This window comes from Larus michahellis, chromosome 4 (genome assembly GCF_964199755.1).
Source record: "Larus michahellis chromosome 4, bLarMic1.1, whole genome shotgun sequence".
Taxonomy (NCBI): domain Eukaryota; kingdom Metazoa; phylum Chordata; class Aves; order Charadriiformes; family Laridae; genus Larus; species Larus michahellis.
Window position 1 is genome coordinate 39074868 of NC_133899.1, and position 22577 is coordinate 39097444.

Below are 22577 nucleotides of genomic sequence, written 5' to 3' on the forward strand. Positions count from 1 at the left end.
TAGCTAAGGTGAAGGGTTACTTAATGCAGCAGCTAAATAAATCACAACAGAGCCTATGGCATATAGGCTGCAAGAACTATACTAAAATTGAGCATATAATCCATGCTAGACATATAGCAGCTGCCTTTTGTAGAGGATATGGTGTGTTGATGTGTGTCAGAAAATCCCAGAAACTGCAGTGACTGAGGCAAGGAGTGATGGGGGACCTGCAGAAACACCGGAGTGAAAGCTGTAGGCTGGAAATAATTTGAAAGAAATGCCAAGATTCAGAGACACCTCAAATATAGAGAGGAAAGGGAACAGGCCTGGGCAACTCTTCTGAGGGTAACAATTTTTCAGGGTGCCAGAGCACTGGAACAGGCTGCCCAGAGAGGGTCTGGAGTCTCCTTCTTTGGAGATATTCAAAACCCGCCTGGGTGCGTTCCTGTCCAGCCAGCTCCGAGTGACCCTGCTCTGGCAGGGGAGTTGGACTAGATGATCTCCAAAGGTCCCTTCCAACCCCAACCATTCTGTGATTCTGTCGTTCTGTGACCTCAGCTCTTAAATCAACTCCCCAGAAAGGGGTGAGCACAGCAGAGGAGGGCTGGGCAATGGTGGAAACGAGCAGAGCCAAAGCTCGCTTATTCCAGCATCAGCTTTTAAAGTGACAGTGGGACATGTGCGAGATACTGAGAAGAAGTGGCCAGCTGAAGTAGAGCTTACAAGAAGCAGAGGTTGATCTTGTCCCCCAGGTACTGCAGAAGTCACTTATCAGTTTTTGCCACTTCCAATAAACTTCAAGCCTCGAGTATCCCTGAACTTAGTCCTCTGATGTCCGAAACGAGTCCCTGTGGTCCAGGGGCCATCTTGGCTTCTCCTGCAACAGTTTAGAGCTTGTGATGCTTTGCCTGTCACCGCTGTGAGGACTCCATGTCTTAACGGAAATAGTGAAAGCTCTGCCTTGTATCCAAAGCAGGCTTGTGGTGAGAAGAGACGTGGTCCGTCCCCTGTGCCAAGACTAAAGGACAGCTTCGGTAGCAGGCACGGTAGGGTTGAGTTTGATAGGTGGGAAACTGGTTTTGCTGTTCGAGATAAGACTGTGGCTGTGGCCTTCTGGCTTCACTCGGCTTAAAATCCCCTGCTGTTTTTCACTTTGTTGTGATCGCTCTCATTTTCTCATCCCCTACATTGGCATAGTCTTCTGTCTTTTTTGAAAAGGCATCTCTGCCCTGAGCCTTCACCAAGATAACACGTCTCAAACTATAAAGAAGCAACCGTAGCTTAGGATTTCAGTTGTCTGGTTGAAGTCTGATAGGCAGGAGTAAGCCCATCGGTCGTGATTTCCAATGGACAGTTTTAAGCTTTTGACTGATATTCTTGTCAAGCTGAATCATAGAATGGTTTGGGTTGGAAGGGACCTTAAAGATCATCCAGTTCCAACCCCCCTGACATGGGCAGGGACACTTCCCACTAGACCAGGCTGCTCAAAGCCCCATCCAGTCTGGCCTTGAACACTTCCAAATCTAGCCTGATGTTCAGAAGTTGATTTCTCACTGTGATCAAAAAGGTTCTGAGAAGGTCCTGAGTGAGACCAGGCTGGAGACATTTGGGGCTGACGTGGAGCCACAGGAGACTACTTTGGCAATTATGGCAAGTATGAAGAAGTAGATGAAGCTGCAATTGCAGTCAACTGAGAAACGCAAACATTTTTCGGTGGTGTAGGTAACAGCAGTCTTTGACGGCCAAGTTCTAACTGGGTCAATGGCCTAGCCATAAATCCACGCATCTGCCTGATTTTTCTCTAATGTTGCACTGGTTTTGGACAAATTCACCCAGTTGCCCACCACAGAGGTCTCTGGTCAGTGGGCTCCCATTGTCTCATGGTTTTCTGGAGCCGCAGCTGGGGTTATCTTTGGGGAATCTGATCAATACAGCATGACGATACTGGAGATGGAGCCTCCCAGCCTTTGGCTCGATGGGCCGTGGGGTGGCTGATCCCGTGGTTGGGGCTCATCCCCTGACCTGAGGCTGGAGCCAAAGGCTGCAGCTTGGCCCTGTGGTTGGGACTGGTCACTGGTGACAGTTACCACAAGGACACCCCGAATCAGCTCACGTCAGCTCATGGCTGCCTCCACACCGCCCTCACCTCCAACTGGGGTTATGCCTTTTAGATTGTGCCCCTGGGACTTTGGTATAATTTTCTCCCCCTCCCCCGTCCCCAACCATCTCCCTCGACTGTCGGTGTTTATAACCCCAGTGCACAATTACCCCCCGTCCTCACCCCCGCTCCACCCTGGAGGCAGCTGCATTTCCACAGCGAATGAAGCAATTCCTGTATGTACGTTTTTTTAAAGTGCTTCGGGACCCTTGGGGAGGGAAGGTGCTATTGTACAAGTACAAGATATTATTAAAACAGGAATCTGTGTAATGGGTGATAAATTTCGATACTGTATGTTTAATATAATACGACGGTTGTAAATCCAGTGAATTACCATAGGTATTTGCTGTGCAGTGTGTTTATGAATTGTTTGGGCAGGTGTTTTTCAAGTCCCAATTTTTCACACGAAATGTGAATTATAGGACAGTTTAATAATATTCCTCGCTAGACTCCAGTATGCCACAATTAGCTGCAGAAACGTTATCACTTGATGGCTGAGCTTGGTTGCTGATTAAGTTCACGTATGAGAAGGTAAATGAAAAAAGCAGCACAGAGAAAAGAGTAAGTAAGAGTAAGAAAAGAGTACCGCAAAAGTAAGCTTTTAGATCTGTCTTTGATCTCTTACAAGCAAATATCTTTTAAAGCTGCAGAAATTAATAGTTTCGGTATTGTCCAACTGTATTTTACATGCGCTTCCATATCGGCTAGAAGCAGTTTATTTTGATTGCAATAATGAAATTGTTCTCTAAAAGTTTATATTCAATAGTTATGCTATTAATATTTATTGATATGAAGGGATATCTGTACTGCACATGTTATTTGAATCAAACCTTGCCAGATAGTTTTTAAATCAGATCTAAAATAATGTAATTTCAGGATTACATAGGGTCAGAATTTCTTATTTTTACTTTTTACTGACTTCCACATAAAAAAGACTTATAAGACCTTGAAAAAAATCGTTTCCTTTCTGTGAAGAAAGGAGAAGTGCTCTATTTCACTCTTCCATCTGCTTTTGTACTACGAGCTGAATCCCAGCCTGAGCTGACGTTACACCGAACAGCGCAGCAGTAAACTACCTAGAGGTAGGGCTGGGTAGAGGTTTTAAAAGTCAGCGACTGAAGAACACATCTTCTCCATCACGGTAGGATTTTGTGAATGTAAACTGGGCTGTCGTTAGTTTTATTAAAGCTTATTGCTGGTGTTCTTTGGGGTGTGGTGCCCTTTGCTCTTCACATAGGTGTTTGCAGCTCTGTGGGGTTTGCCGTGACTTAGGCACCTCCGTAGTCGTTGGTGGCACCTTCCAGAGGAGTGACGCTCAGGGCTGGGGTTCAGAGTTGCTGCGCTCCCACTGCTCCAGCTGGCGTCCAGGGTGGCCGGAGGGGCTGAGCATCACCTCCAGCCTCTCCAAGCCCCATCCCATCATGGCTCATGCCTCACTGAGTGCCCAGGAGCTCATCACCACCGGGATCAGGCCCACGGTTGAGTGTAGCTGGATCTCACAGGCGCGGCGTTACAAGCTGGTAGCTGGGATGGATTTTACTTAAAGATTTGGTTTCCACTGGAGTGGCGTAAGGGAGGCGTTGGCAGCCTGGCCCCCTCCCTGCGCCGGGCCTTGTGTATGTGTAAAAGCTGCCTTTGGCCCCAGATGATATGTTTGCATTTCATAATTAATGCCGAACTCGACTGGAGGCAGATACCGAAGGACGATTTTTTAACCAGATGTTGCAGGTCACTTGTAAGTTATTTGTCAAATAAGTTTCAGAGCGCAAGCCGCTGCTTTTGCCATTGTAACCAAAGGCGTATGCTGTTCAGCAGCAGTAATTACAAAGCCAGGGCAACGCAGGGAAAATTCATCTTATTTAAAAGTGTTTTAGTGTCACCAAGCAGCTTGCTATGCCATTAGGCAAGTTTTGCTAGACACGTTCGAGTTGAGGGTTTTAATTTGTTTGAAGTATTCTCTAAAACAGAATTATGTTGGAGTTTACATAAAATGAGAGAATGACATGAAAAGTTTTAACTTAAGCAGCAAAATATAAAGGCTAATCTTATTTAAAAGTAATATGTGTGTCTTGATTGAGTGCCCAGATACACTCAACTGGGACATTTTAGTGGAATCGGTTCTAAGCTGTTACACTGAGTTATACAGAGTAGGTTTTCCTGAGCTCACATTGCCAGACCTGAAATACTCTTGTGGCTGCATTTAATAAAGAAACGAAAGTCTTGGGTAAGGGGATATGATTTTTTATGACAGAAGGAATGCAAATAACTTTTAGTCTCATTGCCTAGACCGGGTTTGGTCTGATTTGATGGAGTTTAATAATGACTTATAACCTGTGCTGACAATGTGCAGACCCGCACAACGTCATTTAACTCATTTATTCTGCTTGCTGTAAAAACAAAGAGATGGCAAATAAATATATGGAAAGTTCATTGTTTGTCAGAGGGCCCAAGCCAAAAGTTTTCAGTGACCTTTTAAAATATGGTCCCAGGCTAGTACTAAAATGTCTGTCACTCAGCGCACACACTTGCACAATTTGGCCTTTTAACCCGTGCATCTTGTTTTTCTCTCTTTCAACTGGTTGTATGAATTTCAAATCAGCTGCAGCTATTTAAGTTTTTGCATTGGAGGATTACTGTAAATTGCAGTCTGACAATTACAATGTACAGCGCACAGGAGAGTTATTAATGGATAGGCCTACTGATGGCCTTTCAGCGCTGACGAGGGCCTGGTGTTCCTCACCCGTAATTAGATCCAGTGGTCGGGGCCTGCGCGGATGAGGCAGGGGAGGGGGTCGGCCGAGGAGCGCCGCTTTATCAGAGGAAGATATCAATTGATCAGAGATAGTTACTATCGGCGACGTCTAAATCTCTAATTCACCTTCTTCTTAATGACTTGTATTGGCTTAAGAAGCTAAGTTATTTGACAGCACGGAGCTCGGCTGACAAAGCCGTGCAGGTGGTTTTAATAGAGGATTTCTGTTGCTTGAGATTTCGCTAAAGACGGAGCAACAGTTCAACAGACACAACAGAGGCCAGTAAAAACCCCGGTCTGCTGCGCTGCTCGCCGAGGAGACCGGCGGGGCTGGGGCTGGGGCTGCAGCGAAACCACCGCTCCCCTTTACGCCGCGCTTTTTTTCTTTCCTTTGCAAACCCTGCGCAAGGGTTTTCTCCGAGGTTTCAGTATTTATTTTAAGGAATGGATCTTACGCGGGCATAAATTATTTTTGACAAATTAAAACCCTTGGGGGGTGGTGAGGGGGTTTATTTTAATTTTTTTTGCTGCCCTATGAAAAACATTTTCCAGGCGTAATGATCCTGAAAAAATTAAACCTCCTTTTCAGGATGAAGAGAGGGTGCAATGCCCAGGAAGAAACCAGTAAGCTTTGTAAAAATCAAAGGCAATGGTCATTTGCCATTGATAAACCCAGAAAATAAACTGACTGCAAGCCAAGCGCTTCGATTAGACATGGCATCGTGACCCAAAATTTCAACTTTTTAATGAAGTAACTCAAGAAGCAACGGTTCTGTGCGTGCAAATCCAATAAGAGATGGGCACCTAACTCCCTGAGGCACTGCTGATCCGGCCCTGATCCTTTCTAGCAGGATTACAACCACCTGCCGGGAGGTTTTCCATGCAGTAAAGTTTGTGGCCAATCTGACGTTCACAGTATGTCCCAGAGGTTTTTCATTATTATTATTATTGTTATTATTCAGATTATGTATACCCATGGCGAATATAGGTTTGCATCTGTTAAGGCTTTTTTTCGGGGTAAACATTTGTTTAAAATCTTGTTCCAATCTCTTAACACATATTGAAGTAAAATCTAATTGAGTAGATCACTGGCATAGGTGGAACTTTTTGTTGTTGTTCTTGAGGGAGAGCTCAACAGAAAAGCAGGTCTGTGAGACTTTGCATTTTAGCCTTGAGTAGAAACACATTTATCAGTACAAAGTGCGCTTTTTTTTAAGCCGTTCTGGAACTTGCAAAGCTGATGGATCTGTCTTCTGGTTTCACTACCAGGTTCGTGACCTCGCTCCCAATACCACTTCTGGGTTCGTGTCACGGTTTCTACTCGTGAGCACTAATTTGACATTTGTACTTCCATCAGACGTGCAACCCATCTCTGTAAGCTATGGCTTAGCAGCCCCCGGGTCAGGAACCACTGGCCTGAAGTGTTAAGAATAAATACACTGTGCACCTGTAAGTGCGCTGTTATCTCAAGATCTCAAAGTGCCTTCAAGCTTGCTAATTATGATTTATAAAGCTCCGTATGTTATCCCTGTCAGAGGGGAAAACAAACACAGAGGGAAATAAGTAACTCTCCCCAAAGCAATAAATTGTTTAATGGTTCATTAAGCGATTTGCCCAGCCAGGGACATCGACTGAGGTAGAGCATGGATTGAAATCCTGATCCCTCGATGCTGATGGTGAGAGTCCCATTGGCTTCAGTCTTCTCAGGAGCTCACCAGCACGTTTTTTGCTTTACATGAGGAGAACACCCAGGAGCCCAAGTCACGGATGAGTTACCACATAATTATAAGCTCATTAAAATGAGAGCTGTCATTTTGGAGCTGACTGAGCTAGCTAGCTGGGGAGTCAGTGTCATCCTGAATTTAACACGGATGTACCAGCAGAAAGCTAACTGGAGAATCGTGCTGAGGCCAGGGGCTGCCCGTCTGTATTACAAAGCAGAGCACAAGCACGGTGATCATCTTCAACCCAAAATGTACCTATTCTGCCATGGACAATGAGGGATGTCCAACAACTCCTTTTTGGAACAGGTGTGTAGGTCAGCTGTTTGTTATAAAACATGTTTTTATTTTATACTCGCATGTGCTTATGCCCTTAGACTTCTGCTTTTATGTGTTTAAGTTCTGTCGTGCAGGGAAGGTTTCTTCACTTGCGTTTGTAGGGTAACCTGCACAGTGAAAAGCTATTACTGACATCTTTGGATGCTGTTATTTACTCACAAATGACTAGCAATGGTGGGGGCAATAAGGAAGGTGGCTCTACAAGATCCCAGTGTACCACAGAAAGGTGTTTTCCTCCTACCCCATCGCTTGAGTGAGCTGCCAGAAATCAGTGTTGGTGCAGGCCTAAGTCTCCGCTGCGCTGTCTGCAGCTACTTGCCAAAAAGGCAGAAGTTAAACTTCTCACTGAGGAAGACTTTGGCACCAAGAATCAAGCACAATCCTTTCTCTTGCTGTTAGTCTGTCTTTTTTATTATTTAATTTTCTTTTAAGTATGGGTTGGAATGTTTCAATTACTTTATTTTACTTTACCTGTGTTCAAGGACTTGCCAAAATAATCGTTTTGGATGCAAAGAGCAAACCTTGATCACTCGGCCCTCGAAGGTGACAGTTTTGGCACGTTTGGAGGGTTCAAAGCTGGGGGGCCACATTCTTTGCTCTTGTAAAAAAGGGGAACCTCTGTTGGCTCAGTTGGGCTCTGTTCATTTACACAGAGAAGATAGGGCCCAACGGTTTGCTCCGTAATGGTTTCCATAAGAGACATCTCAGCTCAGTCCCTGTAATAGTCTGTGTGGTGTGAATAATCACCAAGCTGTTAGCAATTTGGAGCAAGCCTGTTAGCACTGTGATCCGATCAGCTGAGTTTCACCAAGAGACGTCGCTGAGCTGTCCTGTCGCTCACGGCCGCATTGCTCTTCCAGTTCAGGTCTTCCTACGGGGCAGTGTAACACGGGAGCTGCTGGTATTAGGTAACTCTTCCCCCTTTTGCTGGCCAGTGATGGCTGTGCCCCACCATGTAGTATATCAATCCAAACATGCTTATTCAGTTGCATGACTTTGAAAGCAGTTGCTTTCCTGCTCAACACTCATTAGCTAATGACTTTGGGGTGAGCTGGTCAAAAGAAGGTACCTGGTGGGTGACCTTATTCTACCAGTGTGCCCATGAACCGAGACCAAAATATGATTTTTTTTGTGCATTGGAACTTGTATCTATACCTCAGCCTTCTTCCCCAGGTAAAAAAGTTTACTAATTCAATCTTTAGTGTCTATATATCTCTCTATATATACACACGCTATATATATGTGTGTCTATGACTTGCTCATATATGACTCGCACGTCAAGCCATCTGACAACAAAGCAAAGAAAACAACCAGCTCCACAGCTTCTGACGCAGAGCACCGCTGCAAAAAGCATTATAATGAATAACTGACTTCTGTCTCAGTGGTGCCTTCATCTTTTTATTCCTTTTTAAAACAAAGTCTGTTTTGACTGCTTCGCTATACTGTTAACAGACAGATACATTCAAAATGTTGGCAGTTACATTCAAGGCTGGATTAATATAGGTTTGTTATTTTACCAGCATATCCAAAGGCAAATACTCCTACTGGACTCCACCCTTCAGCTGTGAAGCAGGTTGTAAATCAGCCCCTTTTCTGTTGTTTTTAAAGTAGTTTAGGGGCTTTAAAATGGTATTTAACATTATTACAGTCTGCTTGAATATTGTACAATTTCTGACTATTTCTTCTTTTTTATATCCACTTTTCCGCCACTCAGAAGCTTCTAAAGAAAACAATGCAGTCACTACTAATGCCAAGGTGTAGCAGAAGTGCTTATAATGTTCTTAATGACTCTTCTCCCCCAAGTATTTAGGTGCCATAATTTTTAGCTTGCTAAAAACCCCCAACATTTGCAGAGGGAAAGAATGAAGGCCAGGTTTTCACATTTGTCCCTTTGTCCTTGGGGCTGGAACGGGTAAATTTGTCCTTGCTTCTTTCCCTAGGAGAGCTCTAGTAGGTGCACAGCCAGCTGTCTTTGTCCTTGTGCTGCCCTCCTTAATCAAGCACTAAAACTATGAAAAAAAAGTTCCTGCATCTGGAAATACAGAAGGAAATGGCTACTGGGTCAGGAGCCAGAAGTTCTGATGCTAGCACATGTTCAGCCACATCCATCAAGCACTCCATGGCCTGTGAAAATTATATCCTAAAATATCCCTGTTCATTTGTTCCCATTTTGAAATCGTAATCTCTGGGTTTATTCTCTTTCCTCAGAGTCAGAGCAACATAATCTGAATGCTGGAGGAAACTGTCGTTTGAGCTGATCTTAGATTCTTGACTGATTCTAAAAATAGGACCCTCCTATCCATTAAGATAAGACTGAAACACTGGTGACATTAAGCATGGCTAATAGCTTTGGTGGTCTGGTCTGCAAAAAAATGTCCATCCTGTCTAGCAGGAACATTGCGTCTGTCTGCTCTCTCAGACCTGGGTGAGAGGCTCCAGTCTATAAACTGTCACATCCCACCATGTCCTAGCAGCTCCCGTCCCCAGGGGGAGGGACGCAGCCAACACATGACATTTCAGAGCTCTTGTGACAAAGCTTGTGTGCCCTGGAAGACCAATCTGCTTCTACATCACCTTGTCCTCTTCTGATTTCATGTCCCTGAACCCACCTGTGCTGTTTGTTTCCACCTTCTTTAAAAGGCTCCCATTACCTGGTCTCCTGCTGGATCTCACCTTCCCCTTCGCATCCTACCCCTGCTCCGGGGAGCATAGGCGGGATGAAGGCAGTGTGTGCTGGGGACCGCTCAGCCTTGCTGGCATCTGTGCGCAGCCTGCTGGGCAAACCCACGGCTGGCTGTGTTGGGAGCATGTTTAGAGTCACAAAGGTGAGGACTAAAAGGTGAAAAAAATGATGTTTTTTTAGTCCCTGTAAGTCACTGTGTAGCTTGACATCCAGCCTTCCTTCCCTCCTAGTGCTGTGCTCCTGCCTCTTCCCCAGCACCAGCAGCGGTGTTTGCAGGCTGACACTGAACTGGGCAAAGGAACTATCCCCATCGCAGCATATCTGTGCATGATTTTCTGTTTCGTGGTTAGCTTTCAGTTGGATCAGGTCCCTCCTCTGACCTACTGCATAACTTCAGGAGCATCAACACGACGGAGAAGGCAGGGCTGCTGACGGCTGGGGAAGGATGGGCTGACACCAGTCTCTGCTTCCCTTGGTTGTCAGCCGCTGGAGACCACTGCCCATGTGCTTCCAAGCGGTGTCTCCTGTCACACCAACCATGGGAACGTCACCAGGAGCAGCTCCTGAGGTGGTGCTCGGGTTACTCGATGAGCCAATGTGTCTGCGTGCGGCCACGCGGTCCCGGCACAAAGAAAGCGTTGGAAATGGATGAGGATGGGCGGGAGAGGGAGAGCCGGGCCACGGCTGCTGGGAGCAGCCTGCGGCTGGGTCAGATGAAGTGTGGTGTGAAACTGAGCCCGCGCAGAGGCATGGATCAAAGCACCATCTCAGCGTGTTCGTGTCAGAGACCGCAAGCGTTTAGCAATTCACTTCTGTGGTGAGATAGAAGAAGTTTACTTAATACTTCTGGAAGATATCAGTCTGCGTGCTGTGGCTCGCTCCCGCTCACCTCCTTCCCCATCCCCTACGCGAGCACACACACGGACACACATACGTGCACACACAATGGCTGCTTTGTTGGTGTGGAAAAACGCTCCACAGGGAGCTGCACATCCCAGAACGCAGCTCTGCTTGCGTCTCAAGTCATGATGGATCACTGCGGGGAGCCTTAAATCTCCGCAGCTCTCAGATCTCTATCAGAAATGGGGGCAGCTGGAGTATGCTCCATTTAACGCAAACTACACGCATAGCTGGATTCCTTACCACCTTGTCAATGCCACCCCCAACTGCCAAGGTCTCAGAGCCCCTGAGTCCACTGAAACCAAAGGGAGGTGAGGATTTTCTTTGACTTGGATGCAGGTTTTTTAAAGGGAACTTGGGAAATAATTAACACATAATTAACCTGTGGAACTTTCTGCCAGGAAGTATTACTGAGGCCAACCGCTCTGCAGGGTTAGGAATTTATATGCATAATAAGAGGTCCAAAGTGGAAAAGGTATCAGCCTTCAAAGGAAGGAGGACATCATTAACCAAAATGAGTTAAGGAGATGGATTTCTTATGGATAAAATATTTCCTAGTGGTCTATTATGGGATGTCTTGCGCCTTCCTGTGAAGCCTCTGGGAATAGCTACTGATGAAGACAGTAGAGCACTGGTCTGATCCGCTCTGGCAAACATGTTTCCTATTAAATATTCAGTATTGCAGATGTTGTGCTCTAGAGCTAATGGAGCTGGGCTCACCCTGGTTCCTACTGTGCTTTGGGAAATAATTGCTTGTTCAACTGATTTAAAAAATATATCTTATTTGATCCCAGATCTGTCACTCTTGTAGATTGCCATTATTTGAGTGATTCATTGTCACTTCATCTCACTGGCAAGTTGTTCTTTAGAAATGAAAAAAATACATACGGAGGAAGCCAGTCTGTTTAGGGAGTGAACTACGTAAGGGTGTGACATAAAACTGTTAGAACCAGTCAGACTGAAAGGCCACCCAGCCCAAGATATACCTTTGCAGTGGTCTATAGGTGCCTGAGGAAAGAATGTAAGCAATGGAGTAAGCGTAGAGTTATCCTTCCTGGTAGACCATCTGATTGTGGCACTTTATGGCTTGTGGACTCCTGGAGCATGAGGCTGTGTCCCCACCACAGGCCTTAATAGACACTGACATTTTTAACTCCTTCTTGAACCATCTGCGTATTTCAGCCTCCACTGCATGCTGTGGCAGTGACATCCAATATTGTAATTACACCTTGGGTGAGAAGGTGCCTCCTTTGGTTGCTCTGAGCCTGTTTGGCTCACCTCCTCAGCTCCCATGGGTTGGCCAAGAGTGAACAGTCATTCACACAAGTTGTTATGGCCCCAGGGGCATCTCTCATACCTTCTGCCTCCCAGCAGATCCTGGACATCTCAGAGCCTCTGGGTGCTCCCTTAGTCCCCTCTTCCAAAGAAGAGCTGAAGCGCCTCTTCCCAGATGGGTTCAGCAAGAGAGACTGGGGTTTGGAAATATTGATCTCTTTTTTGCACCCTGCCCCCCAAGCAATAGGTTTGACTTCTTTTTCTCTTTGTCCTTGCAACAGATCTAAGCTTTTGCTATCTATCTACTTTCTCTGTAGCATCTGTGATTTTACACACCTCTTCTGTACCTCCTTATCCTCTCCACTCCCAACGCACATAGCCATTTCTTTTCAATCAAAGTACCTTTTCCACTGACTGCTTCCATGTATGAAAGTTCAATACAGCCTTGTCTTTTACTGCTCTTGATGGACTTTTCTCCAATATGCTTGTTCCCTTTCCCTTTTGCAGTTCTGCTGCATCCTGCTAGAGACCAGGCAGCCAAAACAGCATCAGGGATTCATGATGTGGTGGCACCGTGCATTTACACAGCAGGGCAGCGAGCACTGTGGTTGTGTTCTCCTTACTCTAAGATAATATTTGCTCTTTAGACCACTGTGAATCCCAAAGCTGATACTTTCAGAGGACAAACTGCAATGAGATGCAGTTCTCTTTCCTGAATAGTTTTTGAGCCTGCTTAAGGAGCACGGCTCCAGGAACAACTCCTTGAGACAACCCCTTGTGGGTATTTTCTCTCCACTGGGGAAGTGAAAAATGGTTCTTCTAGCTTTTTCACAGGAATGAAACTATGTCCATATTGGGTCAGACCAGAAGTGTATCGTGCCTACAGCCCTGTCTCTCTGATACTGGCTTGTGGATGCTCAGGGAAAGAACCAGGTGTTATACTGTGATATTGTCTGTATATGTTTTCTGTATTATGCCAGTCTATGCCTTGGAAAATTCTTGGCCAAGAGGTTGCATCTGTTTTGGTTCTCACAGTTCTTGGGGCACATTTCTTCTGTTCGCTTTCTCATGGATTTTAAATACCTTTTATTTCAGCCATTTACTAACCTGCAAGAGAAACTTGCCCTTATCCTTGAAGACCCTGGGTCTGGGTAAAAGAGGGTAAAAGCTCTTGGTTTCTGACCTTTTCTTGAAACTCCAGACTCATTCATCTGACAGCCATAATCGCCATTAACATATTTTCTTCGAAAAGTATTCTTTCTTAATCTGGTCTCCTTGTCCATTTGTCTATCCATGTCAGAAACCCAAGGGGACTACAGCTCACGAAAGCCCTTCAGTCTAGCTTGAAACTAGCAGCCTCAGAGCGCATGGAGACCACGGCGAGGTGCACAGCTCTTGATGGGTTAGTCAGCCCTCTGCTGCCATGGCTGCACTGTTATCAGTACCCAGCAGGCCAGATGAAAGCTCTCTCTGCTGTCTGCTCCAGTTGCAGTCACACCTCCGGGTTGCAGTGTAGACGCCCCTTCTGTCTGAGAGTGTTACACTACATGAGTTCTTCCAGTTACAATAAATTTTCAGTGAAATATTAAACACTGACATATACAAATTTTTTGGCAAAAAAGAAGCGAAAGCTGGAATCTGAATTTAAAACTGTAATGCAACAAGCGAACATGCAGATTTATGGGCTTAACAAACACATGCAACTTTTGAGACATGCCTAGCAGACATCATGCTTTTAAAATGTCACAGTTCATGTAGCTGTCACTTCAAACACTAAGGAAATTGGCACTCCCAAAGTGCTAGCAAGCTCTGGCTGGACAGTAACAAGACTCAGAGGTCTAAAATTAAAAACTGTCCAAGAAAACGTATAACATCTTAAAGACCTCATTCTGACTGTTTTATACCACACTCCAGTTTGCAAAGAAATGGTTGTCTGATCAGCTAAATAGAAATGAGATGTTTCCACCGCACCTTCAGCAGAGGAAACAGAGCTGTTTGTAATGGAGCGGCTTCCACGGGGAGTGTTGTGAGCTCTGCTGATTGAAGAATGTCTTCTCCTATGAGGTTTGCTTGCCTTTCTCTGGCAGACGTCTGATCAGTGAGGCTGACATGTGTTTTACGCAGTGGCCCATCTGAATGTCACTGATGAATAGGATGTATTCTAGCTCTGCAGTTATCAAAAGCCTCGTTTCAGTTCACAAGACAGGTAATTTTTCTTTCTGCTACGGCGTTTTAGTAACGTCAGCTTGGAAATCTCATGGCAGCCTGTTTCGGCAAACGAGGTACACTGACCCAATTGAGACCTCTAGTATAAACACAAAACTCCCTGGGTTTTGAGACCTGCTGCCCTTCTCCTCCGAACAGCAGCAGACAGACACCCCTGTGGAAGCAGCTTTCTCCCGCTGAAATGCACCAAACCGTTTGATAAATGAACCTTTTTCTTCTGGTGCTCCAGAAAGTTAAAATAAATATCAGAACCCAGAATACAAGAACACGTATTATGAATTCCAAGCAGACTTCACTCTTCGAAGAAACATGTTTGTGTTTGAGTTTGGGAACTTGAAAACACAAATTTTCTAGTAAGCTGAGACAGGAGAACTCTGGAGTGAATTTATTCTCTGCTAACAGGATATTCTGCTGCTGATGCACAGTATTAAATAATCGTAGATCAGATGTTTTAAATGTTATTTTCCATATACCTGGGTGTAGTTTTACAACCAGCCTCCCCCTCCTCCTCATCCCAGAGACATACTGCTTGTATTGGATTTTCCTGCCCTTTCCCTTAGGGTTCGTTGTCAGCCAGATCAACTCCCTCATCCAGTTGACCTCACCCCCTTCCAGTCCTGCTGTGAACACAGCGAGGGACAGGTACATGTGGCTGAGCATGAAGGAAAGAACATCTCATGTCCTTTCAGCTGCAGGCTCAATATTACCGTTTTCAAACTTCTGATGCAGCTGTTGGACACTAATTAGTGCACTGACTACTGCATTCCACTGAATTCCTTGTTTCCCTTGATGGGTCTGGTCACGCTTCCAAGCCAAAGGTTTCTACTAGGTATGGTGGGACTTTGCACTTTGGCTTAATTAAGGCAAAAAACAGCTAAGTCTCATCTATAAAGGTGGAACCCTGCTCGAAGCACATTAGGACAAACAGTTTTGTTATGGTTTCCTCTTCTAAGAAGGGGTCCTTTTGTGAGGCAAATGGAAATAAAACAGAAAGGAAAGAAAAATATTATTCCCTATTGGGATGACGAAGAAAAATAGGGAAGTCCATTAAGGACTAAAAAAAAAAAAGGCAAGAAAAGAAACAATTCTTGCATTGCCATCAAGGGACACAGCAAAAATTAATGTTGTCTCTCACTGTTGGTCAAGTTCCTTTTCTTGTCTCCCCTTAAAGAATTGAAGTCAGCGGCAAGAACTGTGATGCTGTTGCAGTTGTGAGGTTTACTGATCTCCATTCTTTCCTCTACCAAACTGGCAGGCTCCTCAAAAAAAGCCGGTTAGTTCATGAGAAGTTCAAAGGTTGCTAGCTTGCACATAGAAAGACTGAAATAAGAGATTTTAATTAAATTCCAGACTCGTTATTGAGTTAGGGTATTGTCACAACAGACTATTTTGTTTTGGGGAACAGTTTTTTTTAACTTGCAGCACAAAACTAAGTAGGGCAAAAAGAAACTTCTTCAAGAAAATGAGGAAAAGAGGAATTTCCAGTCTCTTGGTTATTAGATCCTTTCTGCTCAGAGCTTGTAACAGGCATGAGGTAGGATACGATGCAGTATGGTACTTTTTGAACAGTGCTAGACAAATACTTGCAAAAAAGTAGTTCTTGCTTTCATGGATAACTTCCTTCTCTTTTGTGTGGGCAAGGCTCCTTGCTCGTGACTGCAGCTGGAGGGTTACTGCCCAAAACACGGCAGCAATTTTATCAATGGGGGGCAAAATGTACACAGTCTCAGCTGAACTCAAGGATTTGCCTTTCCTGAAGCAGTTACCAGGAGAGCCCATCACAGGCTTTTTAATGTCTTTCCAGTACTTAGGGCCACTTTTCTCAGACTGAGTCCCACGGTTGGATCCTTGGGAACACAGCTGCCAAAAACATGAATTCTCCATGTATGACCACACGTCCTGCATGTCTTTTCCCTTCCAGTGCATGTGTACCGCAAGCCTCCTGCTTCCAGCCGGGCTGATTAGGTGTGTGGCTAGAGTTGACCGGCTAGTTGGGATGATTTCTTTAATTACTCCATCGGGAAGATTAAACTATTTCCCTAGCTGTGTCCAATGAGCTGGCCATGTATTTGACACCCTCTATTTACAAGGAGATGACAAGGCAAAACATTTGGTATAGGGTGTAATGGATGGATGGATTATGCAGAAATTTGGAGGCGGAGTAAGCAACACATTTAAGAGAGGTACGCATGTGTAGATTGAAATGCTTGGATTAAAAGCCTATGAAACATTTGAGTCCTTTTATTCTTCTGCTGCCCCAGATGCCAACATGAAATGGGTGGCTCAAGGAGAGTGCTTTGGGTTCCTGGAGTATCTTCCCACAGACCAAAGGGGTTTTGAAGCTGGCCTGAGGTGAGGAGGGAGACTTGTGAGGGGCAGGAGGTCCCTCATGTGCCAGTGACCCTTGTGGTGTCACGGGCAGTTTCTGGAGGATCTGAAGTCTCTTCTGACAGCCCATGGGAACCTGTGGTGTCTTGACTGCTAGGTAGGTCAGGGTAGATGTTTGCACTGGCACCTCCCAGCAATGAGTGCTGTGCTCACATCAACACCACCAAAATTGTACAAAATAAGCTGCTTCTCACCAAAGCTTTTGTCTTTGGCTAAGGGTATTAATAAGAAAGACTCAGAGCAGGAAGGCCAAATGCCCGGTGGGGTGGCGTGGTGTGGGCAGGCTGTGTGGTGACAGCCTCTCCCCTGGGACACCACACGTGTGCCTGGGCAGATCTAGCAGGGGACATGGCCCCTGTTACCCTTCACTCGGCAATGTACATTTGTCACCACAAGGCATTACATATTTAATATCTCACAAGGCTTGTATGACTTCCAAGGCCCATATGTCATGAATGAGATGAAATATTTTTTCAAAGTGTAAAAAAAACCCTTTCATCCCAGGGACAGCAGCCCTGGACTTTTACATTGCTTCTATCGTACGTTTCTCCTGAGCCCAGAGGAAGTCTGGGTTTTTTCTGGTTTGTCCATTAAGCCCTTTTGTGACCCCTTTAGCACCCCACAGGTGGTCTAGCAGAGCTTGGTCCTGCTTCACCAGGTGGAGAGGCTGCAGGTCCTGCTGGACGTGCCTACTGAAATTAATGCAGAAAGCTGCCCACACTGTCTTGACTTGTAAAGCTCTCCCATAACAAAAAAATAGATTTATGGACAGGAGACGCTTGTGTGGTATATTGGTAATAGCTTTCTCCTTGTAGAAATATACATTCAAAAAGATACCGAAATGTTGAGCTGTCAAAAAAGTGATTGAAGCAGCTACCTATTATCTTTCAGGGAAAAAAAATGCTCATTTGTCACTGACCGTCTTCTCTTGATGTGGTTATCCCCAATTAGGCTAAAAGTGCCAGAATTACAATATAGTGTCTGCCAATTTAGCTTTACAATGGCTTGATAATTATAGAGCAGGAAAATAGTATGTCTGGAAGGGTGTTAACTGAAGAGCAAGGGGCCATGTAAATAAACTTGACAATGATATAGAAAGGCAAGAAAAAGACACTACTGGATAATAGCGTTATGATGTATAGGAGTTATTTACATGCAACCAGAGCTTGTCACAAATAATGAGAATTAGAGGAAAGCTCCTGCCCTTGCATGCTAGGCTTGCTATGGAACCTCTTTGCCTCAAAAATGCAAACATGGGAGTTTAATTTTCTTTTTTGTGATGCACAATGCAGAAAATCGAAAACTATGTCTTCTGACTGGGCCTAAAATGTGGTCATAGTGTCAGCCTCTACCTACCAGCTCTCTAGGCAAGTGCCTCTTCAGAGGTCAATCAGCTCCAGAGAAAAGTGGGAAGGGGAATATGTGACATGGAGAAGTGTTTTTTTTTTTTTTGTAAAAACCATGGGTTCTGGGTGGTGGTGGAACTTCCAAAGAGCTGTAAGGCCTCAAGGTAAAACCCACAAGAGTTAGAAACTCTAGATACTACTCTGGCCTTCCCTTCATCATCAAATAGTGCTTACAGAAAGACTAGACAAATCTATTGATTTCTATGGATTTCACCAGCGACTTTTATGGCTTCAGAAGGTCTTCAGCCTCTTTTAAGTGTAAAGAATATTAAATTGCAGCACAAAATCCTGCATTCTTTGCCTACTTAAACTAACAGCTTCTGCACGCCACTTATAGAGATTTTCTACGCGTGAGCCTGGTCTGCCCATTTTCTGAAATAATTTAACCTTGCTCTGAACAAATACAAGCTTTCTCTGCTACAGCCTGTCTTGACCAGAAGTTATGGTTAGTGCAGCTCTATTAATTATTAGAAAAGTAGATTATCATAGATACAACATTGTACTAACATGAACCCATTGCCTTCAGCCTGCTCTGTGCAGAGTGAGCTGGTGTTTGCCTGGAGAACACTGTGTAAATGTTCTTTTCCCTAAATTAAAAGGAAGGCTTGTACAGCATCCAGCAGAAGGTCCTGCTCTGTGACAAGGTCTTTTATCTGCACTGAAAAATAAACAAGGATCTCACCCGTAGCTAATAAATATCTTCAGGATTTGGCCCATAGAAATGATAAATGGGATAGGTCTGTCAGATTATGAGGTGTACATAAGATTTCTCTATTTTTTTCTAACTGTGGCTGTACATTAATGGAGACACTATGCCAAAAACTACCCAGTATCATGATATCCAGTGTATTGCATAATGCCCCACTTTGTCAGTAGGAAAAAAAAATAAAAAGCAAACCTAAACAAACAATAATCCTTCTCCTCTGAATGAAGAAATGTAAACTTTTAGATGTCATGGTGACACAGAAAGCTTAAAAAACGGAAGCAAGCTGACTATTCAGGATCGAAGAGCAGGAGAACAGGCAGCAGTTGCCCTGCGTTTTTAAGTAAATTAATCATACAGGTTGTTTTTAAATAACTGTCCTGATTTTGCAGGGCTGCACTGCTGTTCTTGCATGGGGAAGATGCAGCCCACCGCCTGTTGTCCCCTCTCTGGAATCACATTGCCTCCCTGTGGTTTTCCAGCAAATACTTTGACACGGGGAAAGTAATGTTGCACACAGTTTCACGTTTTGTTTATTTCTTTTAGTGCAAGCTAGCATCTGGGAGTAAAGCGAGAAGAGAGCCTGTGTCAGCAGACAGTGGATGCCCCCTGGGTTGCCAGTGGCCAGTGCAACGCTGGTTGGGTTCTCACCTACAGACTCTTCAGCAACATCCCATGTAGCATCCTGCGGTGTTAAACATCCTACGTGAGAAAAGCTCTACCACCCTAAGAGCCTTTTCCCTGCTGAGTATGTTTCACACTGACAGTTTTTGGGAAAATTGCAGTTATCCAATTCACCCCATTAAGAACTTTTTTCCATCAGAGTGGTCAATGCTCAACTGTAACCAAGGCTTGCGTTGGTGGTGAAGAACTGCCTGTCAGTCTATGCAGTAATGTCGCGGTAAAATGGCTGACTGTACCACTGAAGTTCAGCCTAGCAAATGCTTTCACCACCCTACCCACTCTCTTATTCATCTCCCCACTTCATACAGTTCCTGCACCCAACTACAGTGCCAAGGCTGCCCGTATGGCTGCTTTGGGCTTGAACAGAGTTAACTGATGCGGATCAGAGCAAAGTTTGAACATAAGTTTTCATCTGGGGAGCGTACAAATACAGCCTACTGCAGCTGTGCTACGTTGAATGTCCTCCAGTCTTCCCCTCTAGTCAGGTTTCATATCTCTATCTAGGGATACGTAAATATCTCGGAATCTGGCTTCAAGTGATGAAGGTGCTTCAATACCATCTCTTTTCTCTGAAATGGACCATATTCTTCCCAACTTCTTCATGCTGAGGTAATGCAGCTGAGCATCCTGGTCCCATGCCTTCCCACGAAGGTGACTCTCCTGTATTTCACAAGGTTCACGAGTTCTCCTCTGCACTCTGTCCCGTTCCCCCTCCCTTGCTCTGTGCAACAAACCCTCCAGCCCCATGCAAGGTATCTTTCTGGGTGGATGCCTAAATTTCATGTATTTTAAGTCCTCCCTGCCATGGGGGCCTTCTCCTCTCCTCCTAATTTGCTGTGGCAAAGTAGGCCAGGTCTGCAGCCGCCTGCCTGCCCCCGGGGCAGCCTTGTGTTGGTGGGGCATCTCTCACCACGTGCTTGTTCGTAGCAGACCATGAACATCGTACAGCAACGCGTGTCGTTCCTAGTGGTTTCATGCGATTGCAACCTGTGTAAGAACCGAGGTGTGTCTGGGGCTCAAAACCATCACTCCAGGTAACTGCAGGCCTGGGATGAGCCAAGGTCTCAGAGATTTCAGGGTTTCACATTAACTCCTCCTGCTGATGCACCCAGCAACTGAGAAGTCCTTTTCAGGTCCTGTGCTTCAAGAAAGACTTGCCCTGCTTTATACCCTTCAAAAGCTGGCTATATTAGGGATAAAAATGGCAAAATACTTAGCCAGATCTCAGCTGTTAAATCTTCCTGGCCTGGCACCTTACTCAGGCACTTGAGTTCTTCCCTCCTCACTCGCACTCCCATGACTGGGGGGAGTCAGGCGTATGGGCACTTTAAAAACACCCCCTTAGGAGTCTGTCTGCTTCTTCATGCATTTAAATACTTACAAAACCTTGGCCTGCTGGCACCTTAACAAGTTTTATCTCTACATATTTCCAGGAGCACCCAGAGTTTGGGAGCACAGAAGTTGTGCTCTGCAAATTCTCGAACCAAACGAGCTGGTTACCAAACGTATTGAATAACTAAGAGAAAATTAACAGCCTAATACTACGGCTATTTTATGTCCTTTTAATGGCTTCCTTTCATTTCCATTCACTTGGAAAGAACCCGTCTAAATGGCAAAAATAAATACCTGTAGAGTCACTGGGCCAAAGACATTCCTGATATAAGGCCAATGAAGCTACACTTGGGACAAATTTAGCTTGGTGGTTTTAGTTATGCCTCTGTTTTCCATGTCAAAGGACTCACAGCTGATAGAAAGCACATCTCAGTACATTCGTGCTGTCTGTGAAATGAACCTGTGTTTCACGTCGTTTAAACCTGAAGACATACTATATGTTTCTTATTTCACATCAGAGCATCGTATCAGCCCACTTCTGTCCTTCGTGATGCAATCACCCATGAAAGCTGATGTAGCTGGTCTTTGGGGGATTTCTGCCTCTTCAGATGTGCCCCAGTGAACGGAGCAGAGCCAGGACAGGGGGATAAATGCCCCAGCACAGGGAGGCATAAAGCGGAGAGTTGTCAAAAAGGATTCAAGACCAGTGCATCGGAGCCTCCGACACGTGCCTCCCTGCAGAAGGGATCATGGGGGCCACAGGGAACGGGGAAGGCACTAGAGCAGGATGGATGCAAGTTCCCTTTGGGCCAAGCACAGGACACAAAAGCTGTTTGCAGTTAACCACCTTTCTCTTCCCTCCTTATCGCACCCCCCGCCCTCCTCTGTTGTGAGCCCAGCATGTCAGATCCCAAGGATGTATCCCAAAATATTTAGCTCATTTTGTACATATTACCTTCAAGTAATCATACACCACTGAGTCATACATCATGGGATTAACAATCCTACACATGGTATAAACAGAACCTAAATAAAATCCCAGAAAAAGGATATTGCCTTTTAAATAAGTCCTGACAGCTGTGGAAAATATTATGCCCCAATACAACCCTCCCATACGACATACATTAATATGAAGAGAACCCCAAACTGTTCCTCTGGATATTTTGTAAGGTTTTATTTTATTATGGATTGGACATATTGAAGTAAGACTATAATCTTATTGTGCTCTGACCTGTGTTTTTACTGCGCTGTATAAACAGCAGTTACTATGTTAGATGGAGAAATGTTTACAGAAAGGAGAAATAAAAACAAACGGATTTATTGTGTTGCAGAAATTTGAAACAGGGCCGAAAGGCTGCCCATGTGTTTTGTGCTCGTAAGACCTTTCCCTGATGGAAACAGACAGCTTAGACATGGCAGAAGCACGGAGAGGTCCTGCGCTATCAAAAATAAAATGTAATATCCGCACAGCACCGACTCTCCGCAGCCAGCCTCGCCTACAATCAAAGCCCTTCATACGGCTCTTGCTGTTGTCTGTTCACATACAGCAGGTTTGGGATCTAATTTTTTTAATAGATTTTGAAATTGCTTTTAAGTGCTAGTGAAAAGTGCCAGATTGACAGCTCTGGAGTCTGGAGTCTCTTTTTAACCGCAGCAAGAGTACAACACGGGAAACGGCAAAACAAACTTCCTTCCCCAGCCCCATCAGCACAAGGGAGGAGGGAAGCTCCGTGGGTTACCCTTCCCAACTGGATTATCTGATGACAACATGGAGCAGAGGCACCCACCAGCTTTCATGGGCTTCAGGGTGGCACCCATAAAACTGGTCCAGGTACAGAAAGCCCTGGGGAAAGCGAGTCCCCATTTGGGGGACTCTCCTCCTTTCTCTCCTCCTCTCTTTGAAAAGTTGCCTTTTTCCTCAAGAGGTTAAGAGCTCATTAGAGAAAACTGCACTTTTTCACATGTCATGTTTTGGCTTCTTTTTTCTGTTGACATTTTTATTGACAAGCATTATCAAGATCAATGCCAGCA